This window comes from Suricata suricatta, chromosome 12 (assembly GCF_006229205.1).
Source record: "Suricata suricatta isolate VVHF042 chromosome 12, meerkat_22Aug2017_6uvM2_HiC, whole genome shotgun sequence".
NCBI lineage: Eukaryota > Metazoa > Chordata > Mammalia > Carnivora > Herpestidae > Suricata > Suricata suricatta.
The window spans coordinates 3138608-3164014 of NC_043711.1; the positions used below are offsets into that span (position 1 = coordinate 3138608).

The window sequence follows — 25407 nt, forward strand, 5'->3', positions numbered from 1 at the left end:
TCCCCTGCGCCCACTGCCTCTCTCAAAAATAAATAAATAAACATTAAAAAAATAAAACAAATTGTTTCACATAAAGATTTAGCTCACCTGCTTCTCTTGGAAAAACACGCCCGTTGGGGCGGGGCCCGCGGGGCGGCCGGCGCTATTGCGTGTGTCGCGTGCGCCCGCGTGTCTGTGAGGCCGAGTCTGTGTTTCTATGAGAGGTTCCGGAACTCCCGACTGTGGGTGTGAGCGCGTGTGACTTCACACCCCCCACGCACTGGCACACGGTCGTCACGTGTGTGCGTGTGCGCACGTGTGTCCCCGTGTGTGTTTGTGACACGTGTCGGTGACCACCCTGCATGCGTGTGCTGTGAGTGTGCACGAGAACACGTTCCTGGGCCCATGTCCGTGTAAAACGCGTTCTCGCGTGGCCAGCTGCACGAGTGAGGGGCGTGCGCACGCACGCCCGGGCGCGCGTCTCTGGGACACCGTGTGAGTGCATGTGCACACGCGTGTGGACCCTGTCTGGGTGTGCGGACACCTGTTTGTGTGGCTGTGCAAGTGTGCACGTGTGTGGGACGCAAGTGTGACACGCGTCCCCTCCGTGACAGCGCGTGTCGCGGGTGCGTGCACGGCAGCGGGTCTTGAACAAAGAAAGACCTTTGCGCGCAGGCCTCAGGCCCTCGGTGGGGCTTGACCGGGTCCACCGCCGGTGGCTCTGGGGGTACAGCTGTGTGACACGGTGAGACACCATCCCGCGCCCGGGGGGATGTCCCAAGACCTGCTGGGCCGAAGAGGGGTGCCGGTGGCCTCCGGCATGTCTGGCTCTGGGGTGACCGAGCCAGAATGTGGGGGCGGTGCCCTCGGAGGTGTGCTGGGGTGTGGGCTAGGGGGGCCCTGCTCCCCGGTCTGGTCCAGCCTCCTCGCCCCTCCCAACAGCCCAGTGCATTTTCCCAGGACGCACGCCCCCCCCCTCCATGGCCTCCTCCCTCCCTCCCCTTTCTCCCTTTCCCTCCTCTCTTCCGGGCTCTCAGTGGGGAGAAGTGGCCGCAGGCCGCCATCAGCACCAATAGGCTTAAGTGGCCCATTTCCTGGGCTGCCTGGCACCCTCCGGAGACACCATTAGGGTAATGAGCTCTCGGCCCCTCCCAGCCCTAGCGCCTGGCAACCACAGAGGGGGGCCCCAGGCCCACGGGGAGGGGGCAGGGAGCCGGGAGGGAGAGCCCCAGAGAGGCACACGGGGTCCGGAGGGGGCAGAGAGACTGGGACAGAGACGGGGGGGGGGGGGAAGATACAGAGAGCCAGGACGGAGAGACAGAAGGAGGCAGGGGAGAATGGGATGAGGTAGAGAGACCAAAGGTCCAGTGAGGAAGGGGAGGGAAATGAGACAGAAAGGAAAGCAAGAGAACCCAAGGATAGACGGAGAGCAGGACAGGCTGGGGGCCAGGGAGGATGCAGAGACAGAGAAAGGGAGGTGGCAGCGGGAGGGGGAGATGAGACACAATCACACACGCACACACAGAACAACGTGCAAGATACTGTCCTTTATAACCTCATCTCCTGAGTGACAATTGTCGCCACTGTGTGACCACATCTATTGGTCACACAGACCCAGCCTGACACGGAGAGGGAGAAGCCTGCCCCAGGTGTGAATCCCGGGAGGTGGGGGGCATTGGGGTCCCCGTGGGAGGCTGAATTGGCCCCGCCAGCATCTATGACATAATAGAGACACGCTCATTTCCCAGGGCCACCAGGGGGTCGGTCCTGATTTTGAGTCAGTTCTCTGGGGATCTGTGCACAGATCCTTGCACTTTTTTGGAATCTCTGCATTACAAGTGAAAGCAACTCAACTCAAACTGCCTTGAAAAATATATATAATAAAGAGGGGACTCGCTGGCCTGTGGAACTGGGAGGTCCAGGATTAAGCTGGCTTCAGGCACGGCTGCATCCAGGGGTGCAAACACGATCTTTTCTATCTTCCAAGTCTCCATGCAGTCAGGGCTCCCCAGACACACAGCCTTCTCTCCTCCCGAGCGGACACAGGGAATCTTCCCCACGAGATCCAGCAAGAGGGTCCCAGGGAAGCATGGGCTTGGCTCAGGTTGAATCACTTCCTTATCCCTGAATCAGTCACTGCCTCCAACTTGATGGGAGACACTGATTGGCCAGGCTGGATCACATGCCCCGCCCTGTGATCCTGAGAGGGAGGAGCCTCTTCAATAACAGCACACACACACACACACACCCCCCCCCGCCCCCGCCAAACCAGGTGCCTCTCAAAAAAGAACATTCCAGGGGCGCCTGGGGGGCTCAGTCGGTTAAGCCGCCAACTTCTGCTCAGGTCATGATCTCACGGTTCGAGGGTTCGAGCCCCGCGTTGGGCTCTGTGCTGACAGCTCAGAGCCTGAAGTTTCTTCGGATTCTGTGTCTCCCTCTCTCTTTGACTATCACCCGCTCACGCTCTGTGTTTGTCTCTCTCTCAAAAATAAATAAACGTTTAAAATTTAAAAAAAAAAGAACATTCCAGTCAAGCCTTGACATGGTACTAGTTAGAAGGCATACCCCGCTTTCATAGATATTTTCTTTTTTAAATGCATGGCTTAGAATCAGTGAAGTGGGGTATTACTATCCCCATTTTATAGGTAGGAAAGCTGAGGCACAGAGAGGGTAAGTTGCTCTCCTATAGACACAGCCAAGAGGCAAGATGTGCCAAAGTTTGAGCTCATGCAGTCTCAGGCCCCTGTGTCTCAGCCCAGACTCGTGCTCAAAGCTCTGTGCTGGCATCTTCCACACGCTGGCGTCTTCCAACCTCAGGACACAGAAGCCTTTCCACAGCTTTTCTGTGGCTACGATGCTCAAAACATGTTCCGTACTCCCAAAGCTTGTCCCAACGTGATCGAGCGTGTTTCCCATGCCAGCTGAAGTGGGTTTCACTTGAAGAATCCTTGGGGCTCCTACATGGTCCAGTAGCCATGGCCATTTCTTGGCCATTTTTTTCTTCTGGAAGCTTCTCTGGGTTCGAGGCATTATACGATGGCATTTAAATGCACCCAGTGTGAAACCACATTGCATAGGATAGAATTTCCCCCTCTGCCGCTTCAGAGCTGTGGGTTCATTGAAAATATACCTAACCTCTCTGTGCTCATCTGTCAAATGGAGGTATTTTTTTTTGATACAGAGAGAGACAGAGCATGAGACGGGGAGGGGCAGAGAGAGAAGGAGACACAGAACCGGAAGCAGCTCCAGGCTCTGAGCTAGGTGTCAGCACAGAGCCTGACGCGGGGCTCGAACCCACGAATGTGAGATCTGACCTGAGCCGAAGTCGGAGGCTCACCCAACTGCCCCCCAGGCGCCCCCGTATCACATTTTAGAAGGTGCCAGGATTCATTAGCCTTAGAGGCAGGTTGCCTTGGCTAAGATTCCAGTATTTTTTTTTCTCGTGTGAGTTTCGTTGCTGGTGAACATCGCCCTTCCCCCATTCCCTAAGTTAACCACTGATGCTGTCCACCAAATTGTCCAGAATTTTCCCAGGCAGAACTGCACTTCTCTGCCCCCCATGAAGTCACATGGGAGCCATGAGATTTGCTTTGACCAATTAAATGTGAGCTGAAGTGACCCGTTTGCCTTCCAGATGGACACTCCTACAGCCAGGGTACAACCTGTCACATTGTCTCTTCCTGCCAGGTACAGTGAGCAGCACATTTGAGATGGTGGCGGCTCGACTAGCTGGGATGTGTAGAAGGAGTACCAAAAAAATCCTCAGCCAAACCCCAACTGAAGGATGAACACAAGCAAGAGATGCATCTTGAGGTTCTGAGCCACTGAAATTCGGGGGGGGGGTGTTTGTTACTGCGTATACCCATAGCCTTCCCTAACTGATACACCCCTTGCTTCCTGAGATCTTACCGCCTGCACCCCAGCACAACCAGAGATTTTGCATGACCTGGTCCAATATGATATAGCATGACTGGTGGTATGCCTACCTCTAGGACATAGGAGTCATTTCTGTGCCTGTGACCTTGGCAACACCAGCCACCGCGTGCTCTTCAGCCAGAAATTCGGACGCTGGGTTGAGGGCTTGGGAAACAGCATGCCTGAGCCGTGATGTCCCCTGAGGTGTGTGCATGTCTCCATCCTTTCTCACAGCTGGTTCTTCCTGGCCAGTGACATTTTAAAGTTCTGCTCTCAACCGTCTTGCTGATGACTCATTTTTATTATTCCTATTCTAGTAGCAATCCTGCACACAGAGAAATAGTCCCCCCTTCCCTCCCACACCTTTCCCCCCTCCCCAGCCACCGGCAGGAATAGAGCCTCATCTGCCATCACTGTGTGGGCCAGCCCTCTGTCCCCTGCTGGACTCAGTTTACCTCGTGGTGGTTCAGATGTGGGTTTTTGAGGGCTCCTTGCTTTGGTTGAGCTGGGAGCCTGAGGTCATGGAAATTTTCTATAAGCAAGACTCTTGGCTTCATTCTGTGGAAACCAGCCATTCACGCAGACCTCACCTTCCTTACCACCTCCGTTAAGATTCTCTGGGTTGGGGCCCCAACGTGGCTGAGTCCTCAGTCCGATAACTGTGTGATTTTGGCAGAGGTCATGATCTCACATTTTGTGACTTGGAGCTCCACATCGGGCTCTGTGCTGACAGCTAGGAGCCTGGAGCTGCTTTGGATTCTGTGTCTCCCTCTCTCTCTCTGCCCCTTCCCTGCTCACACTCTGTCTCTATCTCTCTCAACATAAATAAGGCATTAAAGGCAGCTTCTTCACAGAACATTGCATGATTATTGTCCATTAGCAGAACTTAATTGCCTCCGGAGCCTGGCTGCAGGGGATTCTGGGAACTGTAGTTTCTAGGCTTCCAGCCCCAGAAGTGAGGCAAGTAGAAGGAGGGAGGTCCCGGCCTGTTCACCTCCACATAAACCCCAGACACCTGGATGGGACCAGCTTAGACCCTCCAGCCCAGCTCAGCTGCCCTTTGAATGCAGCTGCATGAAGAAGCCCAGGGAAGACTCACCCGGCCAAGCCACAGAATCATGACAACTAATAAATTGTTGTTGTTTAAGCCTGTACCTTTTGGAGCCCGATTGTTACACAGCAATCAGTAACTGATACATTATGGGCTTGTTGAGAGAATGCCCTTGAATAACTAATTGGTCCTTTGAAGCAACCAGACAACGGCTTCCTGGAGGAAGAAGATGCTTGAACAGTTTCTCCCTGTCTCTCTTTTTCTCTCCCTCTGTTTCTGTCTCTCTGTCTCTTTATGTTCTGCCTGGGCTCTGTCTCTCCCTCTCTCTCTCCCTCCCTCCGCTTCCCTTTGCCATCTCTGTGTCTCTGCCTCTCTCCCTGCCCTCCTTTAAGCTTGGGACCCTGGGGTTTGGGGCCAGCCCCCTTGAGGCAGGTGGTCAGACAACCTGACACCCAGGGGATTAGCTGCTCTGCCCCTTGCTTCCCACGCCCCAAGGGATTTGATGCCTCTGACTTTTTAACTCCACCTTGATTAAATTTCCTCCTCGTCCCCTGTGAAGCCCCACACTCTCACCATTCACTCTGCACACGTTCCCAGTGCCTCCAGGTCCTCCTGGGTCACCAGACGCCACATGCCTGATAACACCACTGCACCTGCCCACACCTCCCACCCTGGCCCCCAACACACACACACACACACAGCACCTGGGAGACTTGGGGCATCAACCACAACCTCAGTGAAAATCTTATTTAAAAAAAAATCACAGGTGAGCTGCTTACATTTCCCCCCTTTTCTCCTGCTCGTTTCAAGGAGACACGAATGTGTGAAATTCGAGTTTCTCACCCCCAGAGTTTTTTAACCTTTGATTTTTTAAATAATTATAGGCGCCACAGGCAGTAGCAAAAATAGCACTGCGTCCCTGGTCCCCTGCCCCCGCCCCCCCCCCCCCCCCCCCCCCCCCCCCCCCCCCCCCCCCCCCCCCCCCCCCCCCCCCCCCCCCGCCGCACAGCATCTTACGTAACTCTAGCACATTCTCTGCATCAGGACTCAACACTGGTGCAGGACCGTTGACTAGACCGTGGGCTTTCATTTCCAGCTTTTATTTTAAGCTCCCCCCCCGTGTGCACACACCCAAGTACACGTGGACACGCTTCTGGGGCTGCGCATCCATGACCCACGGTGCACGCAGCCCGGGAGCCGCTCACATGCAGCGCTGCGTGCACACGCCTGTACGGCAGATCCGAATGCACACGCAGATGCACACGGTCGCACGTCCGGGCGCACGGGTACACCTACGGGGCCACTCAGACACGCGTGGGACTCATCCCGTGCCCGCACCCAGGCTGAACATCGATGTAAAGGTCACACACGTGTAGTGACATCCGCGTGCCACGCACACGCGCACACACGCGGCCACATGCCTGCAATCCATGCATCCACAGTTGCACACACAATGCAGCCTTGCGGGTAAATTTTCCACGCTGGAAAAGTCCACGCAGGGAATTATGAAAATCATCAAAGCGCCCCTCCCCCAATGGTACAGATCACCATGGTTTCAGGAGACGTTGTCCATTTACCAGCTTCCTCTGTCTCTCTCCCGCCCCTCCCCTCCCCTCCCCTCCCCAACTCTCTCTCTCTCTCAGTGTTTGAAGAACACATTTGCTGCTTTGGTATGAGTTTTTCTCCCTCTGATATTAGTAGGTATAGACATGTATCCAAAGTTCTGGAAGGGAAGAGAAATAAAGCTGGACAGGGGCCCGCGAGTGTAGCCCCCACAGCCCCCTCTCCAGGCTCTGTCCTTACTCGGGTGCAGGGACCCCGGTGACGGCTGGGTGGGGACTTGGGGCTGCTTTCCCAGACCCCAGAGCAGGTGCTCAGGCCGTGAGACCCCCTCGCCCTCACCCTGCCTGTCCCTCTGTGGTACTTTAGACCCTCTGGGTTTTTCCTTTAGCCCAGCCTCTCCCCACTTCCCGCCTGACCTCCTGACTCTTCCTCATCCCTCCCCCAACAGATACCTCCGAGCATCCAAACGTGAACTCCTGCTCCAGACCCTGCAAACCTGGCCCTCCTCAAACCCCACCTCCAGCAGTCCTACCTCACAGGCCAGAATCTTGGGAGTCCCCTGACTCTCCCTCTGTCTCAACCCCAATCCCCCCCGCCCCACACGTAGCTTAGTCTCAGCAGAGATCAGAATCAGGGTTCTTCCAGGGACATTTCCAGCCAGGATCCTGCTCGCTCGCTTGGCTCTGCACAGGCCTGGTTGCACCCAGGATGGGCCACCTTTCCTTGCATCCGGCCCAGGGCCTTTGCACATGCTGGGTGCACCCCCAGTGGTGCCCTCGTCATGGCTTCCCTTGGTTGCGCCGATGTATTCTTCCGTCTCCACTCAGGCCTCGCCTCCTCCGGGAAGCCTGCCCTGCTCACTCACACCACCCTACACTTTTCTCCAGCTGCCCGTGTGATGCAATCTCTCCCGCCACTTCCTTGTCTAGTGTCCTCCTCCCTTTCTAGAATATAAACCCCGTGAGGACAGGGATGTTCGTCTACCTTCTTCATTTGTCCTTTGGAACAATGTCTGGCCCACAGCAGGTGCTTAATAAATACTTGCTGGATGAACAAATGAATGAAGAGATTTCTAATCATCGAGCCAGGCCTCTGACAGAAAACTGAGTCAGATACACCCAGGCTTTGGGGGCGATTCCAACACAAAAAAGAGGGGATGGAGATGGTCTTACTCATTTTATTTTTTAAATTTTTTAATGTTTAGTTTTTTGAAAGAGTGGGGGAGGGGCAGAGAAAGAGGGAGACACAGAATCAGAAGCAGGCTCAGGGCTCTGAGCTGTGGGCACAGAGCCTGATGCGGGGCTTGAACCCACGAACCAGAGATCACAATCTGAGCCGAAGTCACATGCTTTAAAGGACTGAGCCACCCAGGCACCTCTGTCTTACTCCCGTTAAAGGGGCGTTTTGTGGTCAAGAATAGAATCAGCTCATCTTTTGCAAAAGGGAAATTCGTGAATACAGCTTGTGTCCATGCAGAGAAAGCTGCATCAGGATGTGCTCCAAATCATCATGAGAGATTTCACAGGGTGTCGGGAGTAACAGAAGCATTTACTTTTCCTCTTCATGGCCCCCTTTTACCTTTATTCACAAATAGCACTGGAGTTAATAGTGAAGTTATCTACTGCCCTGCAGTTGGAGGTGGTGGTAGCTGGCATTTTAAAAATACTTTGAGGGGCGCCTGGGTGGCTCAGTTGGTTAAGCCTCCGACTTCGGCTCAGGTCAGAACTCACATTTGTGGGTTCGAGCCCCGCGTCAGGCTCTGTGCTGACAGCTAGCTCAGAGCCTGGAGCCTGCTTCCGGTTCTGTGTCTCCTTCTCTGCCCCTCCCCCTCTCATGCTCTGTCTCTCTCTCTCTCTCTATCAAAAATAAAGAAAACATTAAAAAAAATTTTTTAATACTTTGAGGGGCACCTGGGGAGCTCAGTCAGTTAAACGTGCAACTTTGGCTCAGGTCATGATCTCACAGTTGGTGAGTTCAAGCCCCACATTGGGCTCTGTGCTGACAGCTCAGAGCCTGGAGCTGCTTCGGATTCTGTGTTTCCCTCTCTCTCTGCCCCTCCCCAATCATGCTCTGTCTCTCTCTGTCTCAAAAATAAATAAAACATTTTTTAAAAAAAGACTTAGTCCCAAAGAGCTCCTTCCAAAGTTGCCTCACCCCTACGCCGTCAACCACCTAGATGTCTAGTGACGGGCGCTCACCATTATGCTGCAGGAGCGCTGAGTGGGGAAATCTAGCAGAGGAGAGAATCTCCTGTCAGGGAAAGACGTGTTCCACCCATGAAGGGAAGTAAGGTGCCAGATGACTCTCTTTTTTGGAAACACACGAAGGAGAGCAGATATATTAGGGACAAGTAGGGGAGGATGTTAGAAAGTTCTGGAAGCAATTACCTGCCACGGTGGGGTCGTGGGTAACTTTTGTTTTCTTTGCTGTTTCCCCCTAGATTTTAAATGATCTGCAGGGAACATGCACTTCCTGAAGAATGAAAGGACGACACGGAAGATTATTTTTGAAACGCTAGGACGATGGCGCGGCCAGAGGCAGGGCGTGGACGTGCTTGGCTCAGCTGGCCGGCCTGTGCGGAGACCCCACTCTGGCGCTTTCTGGTGACGCAGACCAGGGCTCCTCCAGTGGGCACTGTTGACATTGGGACCCGAGGGGTCCTGCCCCTGGGGACGCCGTCCTGTGCAATGTCCGCTGCAGGCCACCGTCCCTGGCTGTCGCCCATTACATGCCAGGAAAGCCTGCAACCAGCCGATGTGTCCAGACACCCGGAACGCAGGCTTGTAGGCCCACCTCACCGACACAGGTCACTGAGCCGGCTGTCACAGGTGGGCTGGGACACTCTGCAAGAGACAGAGCACTGCAGGGATGGCCAGGCTCTGTAGAGCCCTCACTCCCATGCCTTTCACCTGCCAGGGCCTCCCCGCAGCCGCCTGAGCTGAAACCTGAGCCCCTGTTCTCAGGGCGGCAGCACCAGACCCACAGGGACTCAGCCGAGGAGCCTGGGGGGTGGTGCGGGGAGGGGGGCAGGCTGGGCCTCAAGTGGAGTGTCTGACCACACTCTTACCCTGTGCAACCAGAGACCCGAAGCGCAAAGATGCTTAGAAAGTGACATCAAACTCACTGGCCTCTCTCAGCCCTTAGCTGCGATGATACGGAGCGTTTTATCTAATTGTGGATCATTCTCATCAGTGTCGCTTTTTAAAATTACACATCTGGGGCACCTGGGTGGTTCAGTCGGTTGAGCGTCTGGCTTTGGCTCAGGTCATGATCTCATGGTTTGTGGGTTTGAGCCCCACATCGGGCTCTGTGCCCACAGCTCAGAGCCTGGAGCCTGCGTCAGATTCTGTATCTCCCTCTCTCTGACCCTCCCCTGCTCGCACTGTATCTCTGTCTCTCAAAAATAAATTTTAAAAAATTTTTGAATTAAAAAATAAAATAAAATAAAATTACGGATATGGGGCTCCTGGGTGGCTCAGTCGGTTAAGCGTCCAGCTTCGGCTCAGGTAATGATCTCACGATTCGTGGGTTCGAGCCCCACATCAGGCTATGTGCTGACAGCTCAGAGCCTGGGACCTGTTTCGGATTCTGTGTCTCCCTTTTTCTCTGCCCCTTCCCCCTTGCACTCTGTCTCTCTCTCAAAAATAAATAAACACTTAAAAAAATTTTTTTAAATCACAGGGGCACCTGGGTGACTCAGTTCGTTGAGCGTCCAACTTCAGCTCAGGTGATGATCCCGCAGTTCACAAGTTCAAGCCCCGCGTCGGTCTCTGTGCTGACAGCTTGGAGCCTGGAGCCTGCTTCCAATTCTGTCTCCCTCTCTCTCTGCCCCTCCCACGAATTCTCTCTCTCTCACTCTCAAAAATAAATAAACAATTTTAAAAAACAGATTTAAAAAATCTAGGTTGTCACTTGCATTTATAGCTTGGTGGTTCCAAAAACTCCCCCTAGGGTTGGATAATTTGCCAAAGAGGCTCCCAAGGTTTAAGAGACACAGTTTACTCACGAGATTACTGGCTTATTATAAAAGGATATACTCGCCAACAGTCAGATGGAGGAGGCGCACAGAGCGAGGCACAGGGAAGGGTCCACAGCTTCCCGGCCCTCCCTCCAGGGTCTCCACGTGCTCCCCAATCCACTTCTCCAAACCCCATCCGCAGGCAGGATAGACTGACTCATGGCTCATTGGATAACAAAAGACACCCGTTTCACCTTTGGTGCTCTTATTATTTAGGAAATTCCAAGGGTCTGAGGAGCTCAGTGCCAGGAGTGGGGAGAAGGACCAAATACACCTCTCTCTAGATCTAGATCCATCTTATTAGAAATCACAAGATCATGGGGCGCCTGGGAGGCTTAGTCAGTTGAGTGTCTGACCCTTGAGGTTGGCTCAGGGCATGATCTCACGGTTTCATGAGTTCGAGCCCCACATCAGGCTCTGTGCTTGGGATACTCCTTCTCTCTCTGCCCCTCCCCTGCTCACGCTCTCTCTGTCTCTCTCAAAATAAATAAATAAACTTACACGCACACATACACACACACACACACAAATCACAGTCTCATACCTCCCCAGGGAGCCCTCCTCCTGGCTTTCCTCCCATAATCCTCTTGTTTATCCTTCCCCATGACCCTGCACCTGTCATGTGAATCTGTCGCTCCCCTTCCATGGCCAACACTTTCCCCCAGTCTTCAATTGCTCCTTGTCTTCCAAGCCTTCCACACTCACCACACAACACTCTGACGCAAGACAGCCTATGCTCACACTTATTAGGATAAAAAAACAACCAATCAAACAAACAAAAAATGAAAACAGGAAATGTCAAGAGAGGGCGTGGATGTGGAGAAATTGGAGCCCTTTGTGCCCTGTCGGTGGGAGTGTAAAATGGCGGCCGTGGAGACTCGCAGGAGGAGGCCGGCATTTCCTCGGCCGTTAAAAATGAAATTATCACATGAGCCCACAATTCCAGTTCTTGGTTTGTAACATAGAGGAACTGAAAGTGGGGGCTTGGGGATGGCGGCCCTTTTCACCATTACCAAAGGCAGAGCCAATCAAAGTGCCAATCAAAGAAGGAATGGACCAACGAAATGTGGTCTATCCACACAGTGGGACAACATCTGGCTTTGAGAAGGAAGGACATTCTGCCACCTGCTGCCACGCGGATGGACCCAGAGGTCACTGTGCGCAGTGACAGAAGCCAGACACAGAAGGACATGTCCTGCGTGACCCCACTCACAGGAGGTCCCTAGAGGTGTCCTGTCCACAGAGACAGAGAGTGGATGGTGGGAGCCGGGGGTGGGCTAGGGCGCGGGAGGTCAGGGCTTCATGGGGACCCGGGTTCAGATCTGCAAGTTGAAAAAGTTCTGGAGATCTGTTTCACAACAGTGTGAACACACTCAGCATTGTTGAGCTATACACTTAAGATGACAGAGATGGCAACTTTTACGTTACGTTTTCACAATAAACAAAATGCATCCAACTCTCCCCTCCTCTGCAGGGTATCAGCTTCCAGAACAGCTGGAAAACTGTGAGAAATCAGCCCACTAATCCAATCAAGGGAGGGTCGTGGACAGTGAAGTGGGGCTTTAATCCACGTTCTGGCAAGAGCAGGAGCCTGACAGCCAGGCACACTCACGCTCCGGGCAATTGCAGCAGACAATTTATCTCCTAGCCTGCAAGTCCCTCCCCTGATTCCTCATTGGCTGAAAACTACAGAGGTTACAGCCTCACCCGGAAGTTGTCTACGCCCACGTAAGGCAAAAAGTAGTCTGATTGCAACAAATGTACATTTCCTGAACTCATGCAGAGTTTCAGTCCCGCGTTTGTTCTGTGGCGCATGCTCATTGCAAACCCTGTGAAAATAAGCCTGAGAAAGGGAGAGGAGGGAAGAACCGGGAGCGGAACCGGCCTTCTAAGGGTTCGGGACTCCAGGGGGAGGGTTAGTACATGTTTCCAATAGATTGTAAACCTGTGGTTAACTAGACAGCACAGCTTTTATTTGGTATTTCTGAAAATGAATCGTCTCTCTTCTCACAAAAACACCAGCGCTGCCGACACCTAGGGAGCCCCCCTCTTCCTGTCTCTCCACCTTGCTTCCTCCAGCCCCTCAGCCACTTTGGCATTCCTGGGGCCCAGAGCACAAGCCCCTCGTACCTCCAGGAGTTTGCTCCCTGCCTGGGTTACCCTTCCACCAAGCTGTCAGATCGTTGGCTCTTTCTCACGCTTCCTCAGCTCAGCCTAAATGTCACGTTCTTCTTCAGAAAACCCTTGACCACTCCGGAACCTAAAGTAGCCCCTCGCCCCGAAGCTTCTGTCGTGTGCATTAGAAATGACTTGCTTCTAACAAACAGCACATAGTCAAGGCAGTGGGATGCTCGGACACTTGCCCTCACAAGTTCACCGCAGCACGAGGCAGAGCACCCAAAAGGCAGAAACAACCCACGTGTTCAGGAATGGGTGAATAACGAAAGGCAGTAGATACGATGGAATGTCACCTCGCCTGAGAAAACATGCTGAGTAGGACATGCTAGACGCCGGAGAACAAATACTGTGTGACTGCACATTTATGAGGCACCTAGAACTGGCAAGATCTGTTTGGGGTGACGACAATGTTTGCTAATAGGGGTGATGGACGCACAACATTGTGAATGTATGTATGTATGTACTTTTGACAGAGAAAGAGCATGAGCAGGGCAGAGGGGCAGAGGGAAAGGGAGAAGGAATCTTAAGCAGGCTCGGTGCTCAGCACAGAGCCCAATGCAGGGCTCGATCCCACGACCCTGAGATCATGACCTGAGCCAAAATCCAGAGTCGGATGCCCAACGGACGGAGTCACCCAGGGGCCCCCCATTGTGAATGTACTTAAATGTACACCAAACTGTACACTTACTGGCTCCATATGTATTTGCAATTTTATCCATATATACATGTGACCAACATACAAAATAACATGCTGACATTTCAGGGATTAGGTTATAAGACCAGCTGACTTCCATCTTGCTAGAGGACTATTGTCTCCTGGCCTTGGACGGTTTAATGAAGCAACCCACTGTGTTGGGGACACCCATGTGGCAAAGACCTGAGGGCAGGCCCCTGCCAAAAACCCGAGTCCTGCTAACAACCCCATGAGTCTGGACGTGGGTCTTTCTCCAGTCAGACCTCCGGTGTCACCTCGTACAGCCTGAGAGGCTGTGAGGCAGAGCGCCCCGCTAAACCGCCTGAACCACGGGGATCATAAGCCCATATTGTTTAAGCCGCTGTGTTTTGGGTAATATATTAGCGATAGCTAACTTTATTACTATTATTATTATTAGAGTAAGTTTTATACAGTGACTATGTGAGCTTTCATAGACATTCCTGGGGGTGGAATCCCTTTCTCCCAGCCAGGTGCTGGTCCTGTTCTTAACCTCAGTTTCCTCATCTGTAAAACGGGGTCAATAGAGGAAGGTAGTAAGGATGAAATGCAGGAAAGTGCTTAGCTGGGGCCTTGCACATGGGGGTGGTCAGGTGCAGCGGCTCCTGTGATGAGGAGGAGGACTGGGAACAGCGAGTGTCTCATTTCAGTCTCCTGTCACACGCTGTCAGCTTCCCCCCCCCAGCAGGGGGGAGGCGTTCAGTACTGTTTGTTAAATGCAAGCTCTGTGCGACGGTGTTCTGGCTGAACACCCTGTCTGCTCGGGGAGGGGGGTCTCCGGAGTGGGTGCCCTGCGTGGGGGCTGGGTGTGCGCCCCCTGCCTCTCGGGGTGCGACCACCCACGTGCATGTCCTGTCCGTGGGGGTCTAGGCGACTGGGCTGGTGGGGGCAGGGCGGCCTGGGCCCGGGGCGAGCTGGGGGAGGGAGGCGGCCAGCCCCCCTCCGCGAGCCCCCCTCCGCGAGCCCCCCTCCGCGAGCCCCCCTCCCTCGCCTCCCGCCGAGTCTGGAGACCCTCCGCGCAGCCACTTCTCCGCGGCCCTCTGCGGAGAGGACAAGCGGCCGGCGTTGCCCTGGCAACGCCGGGATGCCCAGCAACAAGTCCGCGCCGCGCGTCACGTGCCCGGCGCGGACCAATCCGGGGGCCAGCACGGAAGCAGGTCAGCCCGGGCCAAAGTCCGCCTCCCGCCCGCCTCCGCCCGCGCGGGCTGCTCGGAGCTAATTACCGTAATTGCGGTGGGAGAGCTCCGCGGGCTGGGGCGTGGGGGCTGGGGGCTGGGGGCTGGGGGCTGGGCGGGCCCCGCGGAGCTGAGCTCGGGGGGCGGGCGAGCGGGACCCTCTCCCTCGTGCGTTCTCGAAGCTGCCTCGGTGGCCGCGGTCAGAGCGCTTATTAAGCGCCTACTGTGTACAGCTGGTGTAGGGGAGGAGGGATGGCAAGCTTGCAGTGGGGGTGGGGAACCGGAGTCTCCTCCAGGTGGGGTAAATCTGGATCAGATCAATGGGTTTGATTCTTCAGATTTGGGGTCTTAAACTCTTGACTGCACTAAATCTCTCTCTCTCACACACACACACACTGCACTCCTGAGTCTCTTTCCTTTGGTACAAAAATATAGAAAGGTTCGCTTTTGTAGGGAGTGTATACAGAACAGCGCAGAGCAGACGGAGCTCCAATCCAGCCTCTGCCACTTACTGCTGTGTGACTCCACATGAATCCCTTAACCTCTCTGAGCCTCTGGTTTCTCCTCAGTTAAAATAATAAATGGGAGGGGGCAGTACTTATTCGTGAGCGTTTGGAGTACTTCCTGAGAGCATGTGTCAAGCATATGGCGAGGACTCAGTAGACAGAAGTTAATCGTCATCACGTCTAGCTTAATTATGAGCTGTGAAAGCTTCCAAGTCTCCCTTAAACGTTCGTGTTTTGATTGTTTGTTTGTTTGTTTGTTTTCCTGTAGATAAAATAAAGGGATTGGACAAGAGGCCTTATGCCGAATTGGCTACACTGGAGTGTTTCCCCCTCACAGGGGGTTGTTGGTTCCTGGCTCTGTGTGTGGAAGGCCCCCACGGGCCTTTGAGTTTTCGATTCCTGGTCTGGCTGATCCCTGCAGTCCCTTCTGGCTCCTTGCTCTGGTCATTCTTTCTTTCATGAAAGAACATTGACACCTCCTGTGGGCCTGAGCCCTCGTCCTCACTACGGAGAAGGAGAATGCAGGCTCCAAGGACCAACTCTGTCACTGACCACAGGAAGTGGCCCGGGGTCTCAGTGGACAAGATGTATTGAGCCTGGTGTCCGTGTCTCCAGTGCCGGTTCCCTCCTCTGGGCCTTTGCACCTGCTGTTCCCTTGACCTGGAAGTCTCTCCCCACTGATTGGCTCTTTCTCACCTTTCCCCCATCTCTGCACACACGGCACGGCCTCGAAGGGGTCTCCCACACACGCACGCACGCATCTTATTCTCTGCCTCAGCCCTGGAAGTGGTCCCTTCCCCCACGGTGGCCGCCAGGAACTCTGTTCCCACCCCCTCCGCAGCCACTAGGAGGGAGAGTCAGAGGGAGGACAGTGCGGGGGAGGGTTGTAGGGGAAATGTCTATACCAGCTTCTGAAGCCTCTCAGAAAGCTGAGGGGGGAGGACGCTTTGTGCCTGTTCTTTCCAGGCTCTTCCAGGGCTCAGGGCTGGAGTGGAAACCAGGCCTGCGGGCACTTGGCTTTCCTCCTTCCTCTGCAGCCCGAGCGACGCCTTTCAGAGGCTGGGGGCTGGTCCTCAGGACAGCGACCCCAGCCACACGATGTGCCTGCAAGCGGGGTTCTGGTTCCCAGTGGCAGCTCTCCCCACTTCTTTGCTCCGTGAGGTTGAAAAGGTGTCTCAACCTCTCTGGGCCTGCTTCTGTCTCTGGAAGTGGGGACCTGCACAGAGCCTGGGGTGCTAATGTAAGGATGAGACAGGTAGAGAGAGTCCACACCTAGTAGGTGCTCAATAAATGATCATTGGAGCTATTATTTAAACAGAAAAGGGGTTTATTGGAAGGACATTGTGAAGGTCACAGAACCAACAGGAATGCTGGAAAATTGATTTTGGAAACGGGCAGATGTCAAGAGGAGCCATCCGGGGAACAGCAGGGTGGCGCAGGGAGAGATGCCCAGCGCAGCCAGCCTGCCCCTCTGGTGTGACCATAATCCCGCAATCGGACGCTTCTGTGCTTTGTTTCCCCCTCATGTTTCAAACGGGGACAAAACTCCACGTCCTGGCCTCCTGGAGGGACGTGAGACCGAAGCAGATAACAACCTGAGAAGGATTCCGGAAGATTCTGGAAGGCCTGAACCTGGTATCACAGCATCATCCACAAGTAACTCTGGGCGCCAGTTTTTCTGCGGGCCTCTGAGCTCGGCGGAAGGCTGCAAGGGAATAAGAGAGAGGCAAAGAAAAATGCACAGGAGAGAGGGATCCTGGTCCTGACTGGGTCCCTGACGTGCTTTGTGAACTGGGCAGAGTATGTTTTGTCTCTGGGCCTCGTCACAATGAGGGATGGGGGCGCTGCAACAGGAAGACCTCTTTTCAGATGCCTCTTCTGCCGCCTATGTGCTGTGTGTCCTTGGTGGGAATCTCCACCTCTCTGAGCCTCGGTTTCCACACCTGCAAAATGGGACCCAGTTAATATGGTCCAGGGTGGATATGAAGAGCAAATGAGACCATTCCTTCATCCTCGCACTCAATTACTAATGATTCTAGGCATGGGGAAGTACAGTGGGCATTAAAATGGGCAAGATTCTTGCCTTTACATGATATATAAGACTCAGCATAGGAGCCCCTGGGTGGCTCAGTCAGTTAAGCGTCTGACTCCTAATTTTAGCTCGGGTCTGATCTCACAGTTCGTGGGCTCAAGCCCCGCGTCCGCCTCTGCACTGACAGTGCTGACCTGCTTGGGACTCTCTCTCTTTCGCTCTCTGCCTGCCTCTTCCCCATGCACACATGCGTGCACGCTCTCTCTCCCAAAAATAAATTTAAAATATATATTTAAAAAACTCTTAGCGTATAGTTAATGACAAATGAAGCACATCGTCATGATTCTTGTGCACAGAGGGCCTCAGCGTGCCCTTCTTGGCACCAAGTAGATGCTCAGGAAACTCTAGCTCATATTAGGTCATAATTCCAGGACCCACGCTGCGAGATTCCTCCTTTTGGCAGAGGCTGAAGTGTTAAAGTGTGACTCTCACTCCGGGGCCTGGGGGCCGAGACCTTCACTCGGGATTTCCGGCAGCGTCAGGCGGGGAGGGCAGCCTGTGTGTGGTCCTGTTTGTGTGTTCTGCTCCTTCTGGGTAAATGCCTGCATTAATCTCCCCCTGCCAGGGCTGGCGGGTCAGGTTTCGGGGCCCCAGGCAGATGTTGTCCAGAGTAGCCCTGTTTCCTTAATCCTCAGGGCTCCAGAAACTGTCCTTAGAAGAGAGAACAACAGGCCCGCTGAGGCCGCCATCTGTGCAGGCTCGATGTGTAAATGCTCATGAGGGCGGCAGGAAAGAGGTCTCTATAGTAACGGCCGAGGAGGGGGCCGTGTGTGCGTGTGTGCGTGTGTGTGTGCAAGGCAGGGGACAGGGAGGAGGAATCAGCCAGACCCTGATCCCTAAACCTTTTCTTCTACCGTGATGAGCTATTAATTAATCCTAGCTGCTGGTTTATTATCCCGGGAGATAATTAGCTACTGTTCCCAACTGGAGTCTCACGGGCCACGTTTTCTAAAGAGATTCATTCATTTCTGCCCACCTGCCCCTGCCTTCCTCCCAGGACATGCGCAAACGCTGCAGATCCCGGGACCCAGAGGGGAGAGAGTGGAACAAAGGGGCTCCCTGTGAGGCTGAGATTCCCAGCAAAATGGCAAGGCCGGAGCCCAAATTACTGTGGACATGGCAAGTGAGTTAAAAATGCCAGCTAGGATTCTTCTGGAAGGCCGAACGGAGCCTCCTAAGGTGCCAGTGTTTGCCAGGGAAAGTCGCCTCCGCTGTTGAAAAGGATCAGTCAGACCCAAAGGCAGGCAGAAAGAAGGAGAAGGGAGGACTCTGCCACCAGTTGGTCCTGGGGTCCAAGCGTGCCACGTCCAGAATCTTCTCCGGGCCTCCGCACCTGCTGTGCTTCCCATCAGGAAGTTGCTTCCTGTAACTTTGCCCAGCTCACTTCCTCTTCACCCTTAAGTCTCAATTTAGACAGTGGAGCCTCCTCCAGGAAACCCTCCTTGATTTACCCCTCCTTCCTCAACCCAGACTGGCGCAGGTGACTGCGCCGGGCTCTCCTCCGTCACAGCTGTCTTCACTCTGAGTTGTACTGGACTGGGGCTGCCTGTCTCTCCCATTAGACGTTTGTTGAGGATTATGTCTTTTTCTTCTCCGTATACTGATAGATAAAAGATAAAACGTTTTGAGACGCCTGGGGGGCTCAGTCGGTTGGGCGTCCGACTTCGGCTCCGGTCATGATCTCATGGTTCATGGTATCGAGCCCGGCGTCGGGGTCTGAGGTAGCAGCATGGAGCCTGCTTGGGATTCTTGCTCTCTCCTCTCTCTCTGGCCCTCCCCTGCTCGCTCTCTCCCTCGCTCTCTCTCTCAAAACAAATAAATTTTTTAAAAAAAGGAAACACGTTTTACAAGGTGTGTATAGAATGCGACTTGATGCATAAAAAACGGGAGAAGACACAACACACTTATTAGCCGCCAATGCCAAGTGCTTAGGAAGACGCGGGGCTGTTGGGACTTCTCACCCACTGCTTACAGAAACACAAAGATATATGTCCTGAGACGTACGTTTGGCACTTTCTTAGAAAGTCAAACACGCCCTTACCGTGTGGCCCAGTGCCCACTCCTGGGTGTTTACCCCAGAGAAACGGAAACACACTGTCCACACAAACACCTGTACATGAACGTTTACAGCCGCTTAAGTCATCATCTCCCCAATCTAGAGATGGTCCTGAACCCAATGTCCCTGCACTGGTAGATGGATAAACAAATCCAAGTCCGTTCACATAGTGGAATGCTCCTCGGTGACACACAGGGGCTAATTTCTGGTGGAATCACGTGGATGAATGTTCGATGCATTATGCTGAGTGAAAGAAGACAGATACAGAGAGCTGTACACCGGCATTTAAATGCCGTTCTGGAAAAGACGACTGTAGTGATGGGGATCAGACCCACGGTCCCCAGGGATTAGGGGCGGGGGGGGGGGGAGGGATGCCACAGCGGGCACGAGGGAACTTTTGGGGGTGGTGGAGCTGTTCTGAATCTTGATTGTGGCTTAGGACACGTGACATGACTATGCACTTGCCAAGATTTATAGAACTGAACATCTGAAAATATGGAGGTTGCCATGCATCAATTATACCTCAATATACCTAGGTGGCTTAAAAAAAGTTTTTTAATGTTTATTTTTGAGAGAGATACACAGAGTGTGAGCAGCAGAGGGGCAGAGAGAGAGAGAGAGACACAGAACCTGAAGCAGGTTCCAGGCTCCGAGCTGTCAGCACAGAGCCGGATGCGGGGCTTGAACTCGCAAACTGTGAGATCATGACCTGAGCTGAAGTCAGACACTTAACTAACTGAGCCACCCAGACGCTCCCCCTAGGTGGCTTTAAAAAAAAAATGACTCTTAGAAAGTTTTAAAAAGGGGGGTTGTGTATGTGTGGTGGGGGAGAATGATGGCTGAGCTTCCCTATGGGTGAAGGGTCTCCGGAAAGGCACAGAGAAGAGACAAGAGCTTTGATCTTGGAGGGGTGGATCAGGCAGGGCCCCCCCAGCTCCAGCCCCTTCTCTGGGCAGGCCCTTTCCCTGTCTGAGCCTCCTGCTGGGTCTATAGGCCCAGGACCTATCACACCTTCTCTGCAGCCTCGAAGAAATGGCAAGAGAATTTCAGAATCCTCGGAGTCAAGGCATCCCCTGAAGGCATGAGGGGACCCCCAAAGAAGGCAATGATAGGGTGGGGACGGGCAGGAGCATGAGTTTTGGAGCCAAGAGACAGGGCTGTGTTCAAACCCCAGCTCTGCAGATTGCTTTCTAGGGGGCCTGGGCTGATTAGTCTCCCTGTGCCTCAGTTTCCTCATCTGTAAAGTGGGGGCAACAATTGTAGCTACCTGATGGGGCTGCCCCAAGGCCTTAGGCGTACTCAGTATGCAGAGGATTTGACATGGAGCCTGGCACAAAGTAAAAGCTCAAGGAGAAAGAGAAAGAAAATAAGAGAGGTTTACCTGTGTGATCTGCTCCTGGCCCGAATGCCCAGACCTCTCTCTGTTCATGCGCCAGCCCACCCATCACGGCCTGTTCCTCCTCCACCTTTGCACCCTGCCCAGGACTTTTACAGCAACTGTTCCTTCAGTCCATAGTCACCCTTTACATTTCCTCCTGTCTATTTCCTTCTCATTATTCAGGCCTCAGCTCAAGGGGCCCCATCCCAGAGAAACTTTCCCCAGCCCTCCAGGCTAATCTAATGTCCTTCCCACCAGCCAGTGACATGCTGCCACGGAGCCAGCAAATTACAGCCCTGGGCTCAAATAAACTGCTGCTATTTTTATAAATAAAGTTTTATTGGCACACAGTCACACCCATTCATTTATTTATTCTCCAAGCTGCCTTTGAGCTGCAACAGCACAGCAGAGAAGCCACAAGAGACTGGCTGTCCTACAAAGCCAAAGATACTTACTTTCTGGCCTCAACGGAAATTCCTGCTCTATCTTCCTGACCCATTATCTTCATCGCAGTCATTGCTGCGTGAGGTTATCTTACTCCTTTATTTGTTGACTGGCTTATCATCTGTCTTCTGCACTAAACGGAAGACAAAAATCGCATCAGCTTGATTCCCCGCTGGATTCCCACATAGCACATAGCAGGCATTAAAAAATATTGTTTTGTAGCATGAATGAATTCATAAAGTAAGCTTGGAGGTGCATACATCTGGCTGTGTCTTTCTAGAATGTTGGGGAGGAAAGAGACTTAAGAAATCCTCTAAACAAGCTCTCACTGTAAGTAAGGGAGGCCAGGTGTGTAGCATAGAGTGGACGCCCTCATGGAGGGCAGTGAGCAAACCAGACCCCAGGACCGAGAGATGAATCCTAGGGTCCAAGAATCATCCCGTCACTACTACAAAGCCCACCTCTGCAGTAGAGAGAGGAAACACAGGACGACAGAATGCTATCCACAATCCTGACTTGGATCCCAGCTTGGGAAAAAATGCCCTAAAGGACATTACTGGGAGGCTGGAAAGACTGGAATGTGGGCTGGGGATTAGACGTTAGTGTTGCAACAATTTTAACTTCTTGCTTGTGATCATTACATTAGGGTTCCATAGGAGACTGTCGTTGATCTTGGGGGGAGGCGTGCCAAAGAATTTAGGAAGGAAGGAGCAGTTGTGTTTGCAACTTATAAGATTGAGACAGATACAAAGATAGACATAGAGACATAGACAAAGATAAAGCAAACTGGCAAAATGTTAACAATGGCCGGGTGCATCTAGGTAAAGATGACTCGGAGGGGCGCCTGGGGGGCTCAGTTGGTTAAGCGTCCAACTTCAGCTCAGGTCATGATCTCTAGGTTTGCCGGTTCGGGCCCCGTGTTGGGCTCTGTGCAGACTGTTCAGAGCCTGGAACCTGCTTCAGATTCTGTGTCTCTCTCTGCCCCTTCCCCATCTATGCGCTCTCTCTCTCTCTCTCGCTCTCTCTCTCTCTCTCTCTCAAAAATAAATAAACAATTTTTTCAATGATATGAAAATTAACTGCATGATTCTTGCAATGTTCCTGTGGGTTGGAAATAAATTTTTTTTGCAAAATAAAATGGTTAAAAGAACAAGGAGAGAAACAAATGAACAAGGCAGCCATCTCCATCTCCATTTTTTCTCTTGTCTCATGCTCCCTGGTGCCCCTTTGGAACTGTGAAGCCAGAACTGGCCTCTGGGTGGGAAACAGAATGGTGAAATTAGAGAGTTTCCGATGAGCTCAGTAGAGTCACACTTGACAATGGACTTGTTGAGTTTCTACGATGTGTCAGAACTATAGTTTCTGCACCCACTTCTCATGGGTCTGACTGAAATTTCCCCCAGTGCATCGGTGGAATTAACTCTCGGACTGGGCATCTTCATTGAGAAATGCTAGGTGCCTCATCTGACACTCCTGGGTCCGTAGGTGATATTCACACAGCTCATTTGTGAGTTCAAATTTCACAAAATGAGCAGCCTATTTAAGGGACTTTCGTACTGGGGAAAGCACAGGCCAGGACACATCCCTCTATTGTCACAACACTACATCTGAGTATACTTATACTTCCATGTCGTCACTCTCCCTAAAGACAAGATTGGTTGCTGAATTCATGTATACACCTCCGGCCCATGCCTGATACAACAGAAGTTGGTTGATTAAGTAAAGGGGTAGGATGTCTCAGAAAATAATAATAGCTACATTATTGGAAAGCTTACCATGTCTACACATTATTTCTAGTGTCATGCCACGCTGCATTGGATGCTTAGGCAAAAGGAAAAATTCAGTAATGCGGATCCTATCTTTATTTAAAAATTTGATCATTTATTCATTGTGGATTTCTTACATATTAATTTTGATTCCTTAAAACATTGCATTGAAACATTATTTATCTTGATTACTGAGGGGTTTTTTTTATGCCTTCTTAAATTTTGTACCCGAGTCAGGTGCCTTCCTCATCCTAGTCCTGGCTCACAGTTATTTCTAACTTCCATCCACACCACACCATTAATTCCTCTCACAATGCTCTGAGAAGTCACTACCATCATCACCATTTCACCGGTAAGGAAACTGAGGCACGAAGAGGTTCAACTGTGCCCAAAGTCCCATAGCCAGAAGGAGAAAAATCTGGATTTGAGCCCAAGTTTGTGTTTTTGACTCAAAGCCTGCTCAGTAAACAATAAACTGAGTTATGAGATGGGTTTTGACGTGAGAAATCAAAAGATCTAGTCTTGAGACTCACTTCTGTCTGTTTCTTTTGAGCCCTCCGTTCCCACAGACCTCAGTTTTCCTATCTGGAACTGAACTTAAATATTCTGAACTTGCCCTGTTTTTTCCCAACTCAGTTTACCAGTTTTCTCTCTTCTGATCCAGCAACAGCACAAGTTGGAGATAGGGAGATGTAGATACGAGTCAGGGCTTTGGGGCCAAACTGGACTTGAGAGACCTAGGAGGGGTTTGGGCTGAGGGGGGAGACCTTGAGAACCATAGTGAGTGCCCCCTCCCTACTCCAGAAACCCCAACCCAGTTTTTGGGCAGATGCCAGACTTTTATTCTGAAACCGAGACCACAGCCTATGAGGTAATCTTTGGAGCTGCATTCCAGATGGAGTCCCATTGGCCAGCTGGTGAAGCCCCTCCTTGGGTTCCCGGTGCCCCGCCTTCCCCAAAGCCCATAAAAGTGCACGTCCTCCCTTGGCAGTCACTGGTCACCTGCGTCTTCCCACAAGATTGCAAGCAGGTGAGGCATACAGAGGCTGCCTGGTGGGGTGGGGGTGGGGGAAGGAGGGTAGTCTGAGGGACCAGGGATCCCAGGGATGGGGGTGGTTTACAGATCAGCACATGGATATCCTCGAAGAAAGTGACAAAGACAGCGAAGTTTGGCCGTCTGGGAAGCGGAGACCAACGGGGCTGACTACCTGGGAGGTAAGCCACAAGGGGGGAGCAGATATAAGTCCTATTTGCGACCTCTCCGTGTCTCCCCCACTATCATTCTGAAGCTCCCCGGGGAAGAAAATCGGAAGGTAGAGAAATTTGGGGGAAGGGAAGAGTCAGCAGGGCAGAGAGCAGAGGAGAGTGGGGTGAGCCAGAGGAAGAGCGGGAAGCAAGTCAAGTTTTCTTTAGCTCGGAGGCTGAGAAAAGCTCACCGACCACCACGGAAGGAAATCGGTATTTATTTCAGCACCGAGACTCCGGACAGCGCCTCTCGGGGACCAAGAAGGGTACGGCGATCTGCTTCAGCACCACGGCTCCGGACAGCTCCCGGAGGCTTTCCGGAGCCCACTTAATTTCAGCACGAGGAAACCGGTCAGCTTCCTGGTAACCGGGGAGCCCTTGCAACCTGATGGGGGGACAGAGGGTGGTCTGACGCTTCTGGAGAGCTGCCCCTAATGTAATGGACGTTTCGACTAATTTTTTTCTAGAACAGCAGGTGAAATGGAACCATGCACATAAATCTGTAATTTACTCTTCACAGGTGAGATGGCCAGTCGGTAGGACCGTGGGGGGACACGCGGCTGCCATTGCTGTGCTCTTTCCAGACTTCTGTGAGAAGCATTGTGCCAAGCGTCTTATATACATTATATCACGCCATCATTCAACCCTAGGACATGGGTGTTATTGTGCCCAGGTGACACATGAGGAAACTGAGACCCAGAGGTTGGCAGGGATGTAACTAGCCCAAGAGAGAATGAAGCTCCAAGTTCACCCCACATCCGTCCAACTCCAAATTCCATGTTTCTGACGTGTGTGGGTGGGAGTCGGGCCCTTGGGAAGTAGACCCTGCCCCTCTCCAGGAGGACCAGAGGAGGCAGTGGAGAAGCAGGAAGTCCAGATGTTATGGCTTGGCTCAAGTGAGGGGTAAGACCTGGGTGGGGGGTCCCAGGAGTGGGGCAGAGGGTGGCGAAGAAGACTGCAGTGGTTGTGGTCTAGTGCTGTGTGGAAGACTAGTGATTTTGTTGTTCTGATGTATTATGACAACAAGTCACAGCTTCCTCATAGCGTGGACTCCCGTCGGCCTCCACCTGAGATGGACAGCAAGTGCGGGGGACAGGGGATCAGAGAAGATCACTCATATCAGGGGGAGGGCTCGCTGATTCCGTGGGGCAAGGATAAGGGAGGGAATAAAACAGCGACATGTGCCCCAGGAGCAGACAGCGATGTGCCACATACAGTATTGGCATGTCACCTGTACACCCCCACAGGCTGGGCATTACAAAACATCTGACTCAGAGCCCAAGGTCCTTAACCATCTGACTACACTTTTCTGGTGGAAATCAAGCAAGG

General features: G+C 52.7%; 3 long non-coding RNA genes across 4 annotated transcripts in view; all 3 read left to right on the forward strand.

The window, feature by feature from the left end:
* The window catches only part of LOC115273023, a 29906-nt gene extending 19676 nt beyond the window's left edge, over positions 1–10230 (forward strand). Inside the window, exons 2-3 of the long non-coding RNA XR_003900614.1 lie at positions 8949–9336; positions 10190–10230. This is a non-coding gene — a long non-coding RNA (uncharacterized LOC115273023). The remainder of the gene's footprint in view (positions 1–8948; positions 9337–10189) is intronic.
* LOC115273022 lies at positions 638–4171 on the forward strand. The gene is made up of 3 exons (XR_003900612.1): positions 638–724; positions 3667–3792; positions 3972–4171. It is a non-coding gene; the product is annotated as an uncharacterized LOC115273022 (long non-coding RNA).
* A 13731-nt stretch (positions 10231–23961) lies between the features above and the next one.
* On the forward strand, positions 23962–24727 carry LOC115273024. 2 transcript variants are annotated; one of them, XR_003900616.1, is made up of 3 exons: positions 23962–24048; positions 24305–24441; positions 24599–24727. It is a non-coding gene; the product is annotated as an uncharacterized LOC115273024 (long non-coding RNA). The 2 variants fall into 2 exon arrangements; XR_003900615.1 differs by having other exon boundaries at positions 24305–24429.
* Positions 24728–25407: the final 680 nt, after the last annotated feature.